The 8,877-nt window shown below is 48.0% G+C and overlaps 1 long non-coding RNA gene across 1 annotated transcript; it reads right to left on the reverse strand.

Annotated features, from left to right (window-relative positions):
• Positions 1-7,315: 7,315 nt before the first annotated feature.
• Positions 7,316-8,529, reverse strand: LOC147109386 (uncharacterized). Its single transcript, XR_015080426.1, has 2 exons — positions 8,375-8,529; positions 7,316-7,779 (listed from the first exon to the last, which is right to left on the reverse strand). It is a non-coding gene; the product is annotated as an uncharacterized LOC147109386 (long non-coding RNA).
• Positions 8,530-8,877: the final 348 nt, after the last annotated feature.

Raw genomic sequence — 8,877 nt, forward strand, 5'->3', positions numbered from 1 at the left:
GGTAACACCTAGTCTCAGGAGCAGGCTCTGGCTGGCTCTCCCGTGACCCTGCAGGCGTGGCTTCCTCCCTCGATGGCACAAGAGTGGATGGTGCCACCATCTCAGGGTCGGACGACCACTCCCTGCTGGAGCCCCCAGCAGGTCCTTGATCCTCTGTTTCTTGGGTTACCTGTGGCGACTGTCTTGGCAGTAACTGGTCTACATGCCGTCTCCATGTTCGGTCGTCTCCGGTGCGGACTTGGTATGAACCGGGGCCCGTCTTTTGTTTGACCGTAGCCGGGACCCACCGCTCCGGGGTGGTGCAGTTACACACGAGGACTTTACCCCCCACCACAAAGTGTCGTTCTTTGGACCTCTGAGCTCGTCTGCTGACTTGATCCTGCTGATTGGCGTGCACCACTGCTTCTGTGGACGTTGGCCTCAGCAGGTCAAGGCGTGTCCGTAGTTGCCTTCCCATGAGTAGGTAAGCAGGAGATGCTCCAGTCGTAGCATAAGGCGTGTTTCGGTATTTCAGCAAGAAAGCATTCAGGCACTGCTTTAGAGGAGCATCACTTCTTGCCGCTTTCAACGCGCGTTTCAGCGTTCTGACAAATCTCTCCGCCAATCCATTCGTGGATGGATGATAAGGCGCGGAGAACGTGAGCTGGATCCCGTTGCTCTTGAGGAACTCCTCCATCTCCTGGGATGTGAACTGTGTTCCATTGTTGGTTACGATCTGCTCCGGCAGACCAAATCACCCGAACATCTCTCTCAGAGTCTGTGTCACTGTCTTCCTGTTCTTGTTTCACCATGTGTAGGTTTTTCTTTTTAGAACGCCAGTTGGGTGTGTTTCCTTGTTTGTTTTTGCGTGTCTCTGTGTAGGATTGTTTGCTTTGCCCTTTACACACACGTTCAATGTGTCCTTTCTTTTCACATTTCCGACAGGTCAGGTCTTTACACCAGCAGTTAGATGGCTGATGACCTGACCTTCCACATCTGTAACACTCTCTGGCGCCCCTTGCATGCTTATCCAGTGTAGCTGCTACCCTGTGCACTCTTGTTGCAGCCCCCAACAGCTGTGCATCTTTAGCTGCTAACTCCATAGACACAGCAAGCTCCACTGCTGATTTAAGCGTCAGTTTGTCAGTCGTGAGCAAGCGCTTCTGTGTTGCTTCACATCTTAATCCACACACAAACCTATCACGGGCAGTGTCATTTAGAGTTTCACCAAACTTACAATGCTCAGTTAGCTTCTTTAGCACTGCAACATATTCGGCTATGGACTCACCCTCCCCTTGGTTTCGTTTGTGAAACCTGAACCTCTCAGCAATCAGCAGCGGCTTGGGTGTGAAATGTGTTTCCAAAACTTCCACAATCTGATCATATGTCTTAGCGCCGGGCTTATCCGGGTGCATCAAACTCCGTAACAAGCCAAATGTTTTTGCTCCGATCACACTGAGGAACGTCGCCACTTTCACGTCATCTTTAATGCCATTTGCAGTCATGAAAAATCCGAAACGCTCTGTATAAGCACTCCATTGCTCCGCCGTTTCATCAAATGGTCCAAACGCTCCAGTTAGCATAGCCATTTTGTTATATATTTTTTCTTTACAGTCCTTTTCCTCCACTTTGTTTCACTGTATCGTTACTCTCCCCCTTCTTATTTGTGTAACACACGAACCGCCACCTTTACGAGGCGATTGCATCAGCACTAAACTGCAGGCGCGCCATTAAGAAAAGACAGGAACTTCTTACTTTAAACATCGCCGATTCCAGTGCAAAGTGATGCGCAAGTCCGTCGTCCTCGTCGACAGTTTTGTTGTGTCTCAAGGGGTTTTATACCCTTACCTATATAACAATTAAGAAGGACTCCGGGGTGGAGAGTTTGGTTAACGGCCATTTTATTTACAATGTGCTTCTTCACTCAATGCACTACATTTCCCATAGTGCATTGCAAATCACCACTACGGTATCCCATGTGGGACAATTCTAATACACATTCAAAATACACAACACTACTCTATGGGGAAAAATTGGGTTGCGCCCCCTTTGGGGCCCTAACTTTGCTGGGGCGCTACTTTTAGCGCCCCAAAAAGATTAGCATCCCCGCAGCCAAAATTCACTGGTAGCACCCCAAGCGGGAGGTGGGGCGCTACTGGAAACGCCCCCCCTCCTTCTTGGGGTGCGGCGAGTGAATATCGCGGCAGTACATGCCGCAGCGACACGCTCTGCGGCACGTTGTGCCGCGGTACTGCAGGCCTTCCACCCCTTTCTAAAGGGGAGGGGCCTAGTGCAGCATGACCCGGGGCCCAGCTGGGCCACCAGGGATCGGAGTGCTGGCAAAAGAGCCCGGCACTCAAGAGAAGTGCTGGGCTCATGGAGTGCAGCCGGCACTCTGTGAGGGGGGGGGGCTGCAGAGGAGGCTGGGGACGGCAGAGGGGGCAGGTGCTGGCAGGCGGCCAGCAATAAAAATGGCCGCCCGACACCGCCCCTTTAATTTGCGCCACCCCGGCCGCAGGTAGGCCCCCGTGACCCCATCGGACATAGCGTCCGGTGGTAAGTATGGGGGCGCTACCGAAGATCGCAGCCGGGTCACGAGCGGGGTGCTGCGCATGGCGATAATGTCATCGCTGGCGGCACAGTGCCGCGGGGCGCTAACGGCTATCGCAGCCGCTAACCTCCTGCTGAATTTTGCGGGAGGCGTTGGCGGCGTTGCGTCCAGGAGGTGCAAAGCAATTGAATTTTTAGGTCTATGACTCCTGCGCAAAAAAAAACACATCACAGCGCAGCACATTTGGGGCATTCCGGATAACTGCTGCTAATCGTCACCCAATGAGATCAGCTAAAAGTGTCCAAGTATAATGCTAGGTCAAGAATGGTTTGGGCTTGGCTGCTCTGAATGAGTTGGTAGCCTCAGAGCAGGTTGTTGCCTTGCCCCCCCCTGCTAAACACATCGGCCTAGAAATTGGCCTGAGGCGCCCAAGCGGCGCAAAGTTCGCTTGTGCGCTGGAATTTGCGATCGCCGCAAATTCAATTGAAGTGCCCCTAGAGGGAGACGGGGCACGGCTCGAGGCGCTCCGCGTCCCTCTTAGGGCGCTGAGAGTGAATTTCGCAGTGCTACGTGCCGCAGCGCCACACGCTGCGGCACGGCATGCTGCGGTACTGCAGGCCTTCCTCCCACTGTTAAGGGGGAGGGGGGCCTGCAACAGCACGAGCCCCGATCGCGAGTGCCGGCAAAAGAGCCCGGCACTAAGGAGAAGTGCCGGGCTCTCGGGAAACAGCCGGCAATGCCGCGGGGGGGGGGGGGGGCGCGGCGGGTGGGGACCAGGAGGCCGGGGACAGAGGTGCTGGCAGGCAGCCGCCAAAAAAGCGGCCGCCCCGCACCTCCACCTTAACTTGCGCCTCTGCCGGCGCAGCAAGGCCCCGTGAAGCGTTCGCTACCAAATATCACGATCGGGGCGCGAATGAGGCGCTGCGCACACCGATGACGTCATCGGTGGCGGCGCAGCGCAAGAGGCTAACGCCACCATTAGCGCCCCTGCTGAATATCGCGGGAGGCGCAGCCAGTGGCGCTACAGCCACTGACTGCCTCTTTAGGCGCTACTCACCCAATTTTTCCCCCATCCACTCTAGCTTGGATAGATGGTCCATATGAGTTGGCAGTTCTCTAGTACCTTTCAATGGTCATTCTTCATGTGCGTGCCACAGTGAGTGTCAGCAGGGTATTCACTAAGGGAGAGGGTGGGGTGGTGGGTGGCATCACAACTAAGCCCACCCCACTCAGCAACTATAGGTGGGACACTTAGGTAGAAATTAGCAGTAGTTATCCTGGGTGACTTTTTTTGGTCTTTTACCCCACCCACATCCCCCCACCTTAACTGGGCCAATGATGCCAATTCAAATGCAACAATGGCACTTCAGTTGAATGAGCCTAGGATGATCTTTATGACTCAGCAGCACATTTATGCATTGAGCCACGATGGGAAGAGTTTTCGGATGTTATGAAAGCTTTTAAAATATGTAGCTTGTTTTCAGAGGCTTTTTTATATTAAGAAAATTACCATAATTTGCCATAATATGCTGTTTAGAAAATTCCAGAGTCAACTTCTGTTTATTGTGAAAGGACCTCTGTGCCATGGAGTGGAATTTGCTTTTTGTTTATAAAGTGAATGCAACGCACTGTGTAAGAGTTTTACTTCAAAGTGGAAAGCTCAGTGTACCAACCCACTCTTTCTGTAAGCATTACAAAATTAGGCTGTTTGGTCGCGAGAACGTACCTCCATGTTGTAATCTAGAACATACCTTATATTTATTCTATAAATGTGAATCTTGTTTTCACAGTCTTGAGCCCTGTTTTTTCACACCAGTGAAAATATAAAAAAATGTAAGATAATATGTACAGGGGAAAATTAAAGCTCACAGTTGCATTACAGAGCTCACTCTGTCTCACAAAGGGTGCTTTTGTATTATGCCAGTGCTGTCACTCAGCCAGCGGTACTACCAGAGATAAATGGACCTGGTTTTGTAAGTATATGAAGACCCAGGGCTAGAAAAATGTCTTGGGTGGTATCGCAAAGCGGGCAGTATCGCATCGACCGCCTGTTATACACGCAGCCCGATATTCAGTTCCATTGACTTCAAGAATGGAAGAAAAAAATTGCTGTCACTTGACACTTTTGGGGAGGGTGGGGGGAGATTTAGAGGGTTCATATCGTGAGTCATTACAGTCCCGATTTTAACCAGGTCGAGTGTCCCGGTTCCTCAATGTGAGGCCTGGGCCATTTTATCTCCCGGGCCTTATTTAAATACCAGGCCCGACATTTGCCTGATGCAAATACCAGGCCCGACATTTGCCTGAACCCGGCATCAATGATATGAGGACAGTGGGCAGGTGTCCGCAGTTGGACAGCTATGGGAACTGTCCTTGACAGTCGGGTAAGTAGATTGGGAGCGTGGTGTGGGGGGGTGCTGCCAGGGATTGCGGTTGAGGGAAGGAAGGGAAGACCCGGAGCAGGGGGTGTCCCAATGTTTCCTTGTGGGGCCTGGAGGAGCCATAGGGAAACTTAAATATTTTAAATAAACTCACCTTCTCGGCCCTTTCTGTGCCAGCTTCCCCGTGGCATCTGGTTTTCTTGGTGAGGCCGGCACCAGGCGACAACCTCGTGACACAAAGTAAAAATAGTGTCGGTGTCTGATTGCTTGGGACGAGGGCCTCACACGTTTGAGGGCCTCAAAGTGGCCTGTTTAAAATGGCGCCATGACCGTGTGCAGTGTGTATCTGGTGAGTGCCACGCTGCTGATATTTTAAACCCCTGCACACTGTGTTCACATTGGGGTGGGGGTGGGGGGGTGGTTGATAAAACCAGGGCTATGTTTTTAAGCACTTCAAAAACAATCGTGTAGACTTCAATTTTTGCCATTTTGGGCATTTTATTGATTAATTACCCCTCCTGCCCTCCCCCACTCCCCAGGATCATTGTTAATGGTTTATGCAACTTAAGCTGTTATCATAATCTTGCTGTTTTCCTTCCCTTCCCATGGGGCACCAGATGGATGTTAAACAAACAAAAAGAGCTCTTCCCCTACCAAACAGAAAGCAATGTAAGTGTTAATGATTCTCTGCTTTTCTGCCCAGGTTTGGTGAGCATTTCTGATCCTAAAAATATGTCTAGCCCACGAGCTGCAGAAAAATTCCTCCCTGTTGCAGAAGACTTGAAAATTAAACTAACCATGTAATAAGATTACACTGCACGCCGGGTGTCCTTGCAATACCTTACTGCTACTAGGATTTTATTGGTCACTTGGGGAATTACTCACTCTGCACCTCGCCACGAGACACAGAGCTGCAATGTTCGAAAGATCTTGATATAATCACGCCTGACAGAAATAGCACTTGTGCTTTACTCAGCGTATGTAGCAAGACTACTTTGCTTGAATGTCATTTCATGTCTATCGTTTGTCCTTTGGATTGCAGAATTAAAATATCGTACGAGTGCGCTGGTGATGGTTTTGCTGGTCGTAAAAGAAAACCATACAATTCCCTTTCTGCCCCTGTGCAATCTCATTTGTATTCAGCTTATCTCATATTTTTACTGCATCGTGTTAGAAATGCTGCTATTGGATTTAAACAGGTACCTTAATATAGAGAAGAAGTCCATTCCTTAAATTCAATGCAGCAAATGATCATTTTGCAGTGAGATTTCACACCTGCAGCAATCGAACCCAGCAGCAATGCTTCGAGATTACCATCATCTATTTATTTTATTCTGTAAAACCAAAAAAGTTTTTTTTAAACTGTGATAAATTCTTCAGGATAATATCTGTCCCAGTTTAACAGTTTAAAACAAAGATAAAAAGGATTAGTTTACTGGCAGTTTGTACAGACTGTCTCTTTTGAAACATAACCCGTCTCCTTTCTCTGATATTTACACTGAATCAAAAGGAAAATTCCAATCCCCCCTCCAACCAACCCCAAACCCCGCCGCCCCACCCCCCCCCCAGCCTGGCTACATTTCAAACTGACATATTTTAGTCTTGAAAATTCAAAACCTAATTCAATTAAAGGACTGTCTCACCATGGTAATGTTTCCTACCAAACACATGTGCATGTTTATACACTATAGTGTGACCAGCAATGTAATTGTATTATTGATTATCTGCTGTTAATTTACTTTTTGTTCAGAAATTTAATGAAAATGAAGATCATAAATGTGGCATGGCATCTGCTGCAGTATGAACTTGGCGCAGTGGTCAGTGTGGCAGAGCTACAGCAGAACTGGGTCTCCTTGGAATGCTCCAATACAGTGACATTGTCTATGTAAGATTATTGTATTCTAGGCTCCCCCAGTGGTTTATTGGGTAAATGTTGTTACTGAGCCATACAGCAGTGTTACTAATACTCACAGTTCTCCAAATTGATCCTAACACTGTGTCCAAATACAATTCTTTAAGTAGCAATGAAGTGAAACTGAAAGAGCCATTGATTTCACTCTACTTTAGTGCCATCTTTTAGGGTGTCAGCCGTGGCTCAGTGGGTAGCATTCTCACATCTGAGTCAGAAGGTTGTGAGTTCAAGTCCCAGTCCAGAGACTTGAGCCCATAATCTAGGCTGACACTTCAGTGCAGAGAGAGTGCTACATTGTCAGAGGTGCCCTCTCAGGTGAATGCAAAAGGTCCCATGGCACTATTTGAAGAAAAGCAGGGGAGATTTCCTGGTCTCCTGGTCAACATGTATTCCTCAACCAACACCTAAGACAGATGATCTGGTCATTTATTTCATTGGAGCTTGCTGTGCGCAAATTGGTTGCCATGTTTCCTACATTACAACAGTGCTTACACTTCAAAAGTGGCTTTGGGACATCCTGAGGTTGTGCAAGATGCTATATAAATGCAAGTCTTTCTTTTCTTCCTTTCATCTCAAAAGTCCCACTTGGATCCTGCTTTGGGACCACCTTTGAAGAATACTGAGTGTCGCCAAAACTGGTGCAGACTAAGAAGGCCCAAGGTCCGATCTTGGTTTGTGCTGAGTTCAGTGATCCCAGCCAGAGGACGGAGTGGTGCGTGTTACAATTTACTCAACGGCCTTGAAATATGGAGCAGTGGGGGAGAATAAAGCAACCTGGGTTACTGTTCCTGATCAATGTTCAATAATTCCTGTTGGAAATTGCAGGTCAGTGGATACCTGGTAAGGACAGAAGTCAGTTCAGCTGTGATGCTTTCAAAGTTGAGCAGTAGGCTGACTCTTGTTGTATAGGTCACACGTGAATAGCACTTGGGTGGATTGCAGAGGGCTACTGGCACCTGCAAAAGTAAAGCCCAAAACTCAGAACATCAGAGTAGAAAATGGGGAAAAATACATATTCACAAACATTGTCGTTTAAGTAGAAAACATTTCTTCCATTCAATGGAAAAAACACTTGCAACATACTTTCTTAAAAAAAATGAAATCAGCAGATGCATTTGGTTCTTCTTAAAACTAACAAACATACGAAAATGATGGGCAGGAAAAGACCAGCTGGTCCATCAAGCCCCACATTGATCACGTATCATGACCAATGTTCCCATTAAGCCGCGCAGTGGTCTGGAGGTCCTGCGCAGGCCGCTCACAGGCTTTACAAAAGTAATAACCGTGCATGCATGAAAAATTGATTGAGCTACGCAGCCAAAACTTATTTTACCGGGAACATTGATCATGACTACACACTTCCTACCCCCACACAACCATGTAATCTCCTGGGAGAGGCAACAAAAAATCAGATGAAACAACCCAAAGGCCAAAAGGGGGGGGGGGGGAGGGGGAGAAATCTTGAAAATTCCTCTCTGATTCCCCCAGGCGATCAAAGCCAGGCCAAGAGATCACATTGACCATCCATGTGTTAACTGTTAAACCACCTACCTCGTTATATAATGTGATCTTTGCCCCAGTCAAGAACCAGTCCAGCTCCCTTTTGAAGGCAGGCATAGAGTCAACACGCACCGCACAAGCTGGCAAATTTCCTGTACACTCTGAATCCTTGAGAAAACCTAATATTTGCAAACAATTTGTGGACTTGTGACTAATGGATGATAAAATCTGGTTCAGTAATCTCTCCTTTGTTCATGATTTGTGATATGGGTTTAATTGGGGTGCTGGATGTGAAACAGAATTTGTAGGTTTCATTTTTGTCAGGTTGTAAAATGCAGCCCTTTAAGAGATCTACAGACAAATCTGTCTGCAGTATCTATTTTGTGTGAAGTCACCAATTTAGAGTGTACATTTCTGCTGTTTTTTGGGGGGGGGAAATCAATGCCAAATAGTTCTTGGGCTGATTTTATTGCACGGGGTCATTTCTCCTCTTTTAATTAATATGTAGTATAGTCACTGCCAACTCTCAGAATTGACTGGCTCAAACCCACATG

Source organism: Somniosus microcephalus, chromosome 12 (genome assembly GCF_052327205.1).
Source record: "Somniosus microcephalus isolate GS21.2 chromosome 12, FLI_Smic_1.0, whole genome shotgun sequence".
In the NCBI taxonomy this organism is placed as follows: Eukaryota; Metazoa; Chordata; class Chondrichthyes; order Squaliformes; family Somniosidae; genus Somniosus; species Somniosus microcephalus.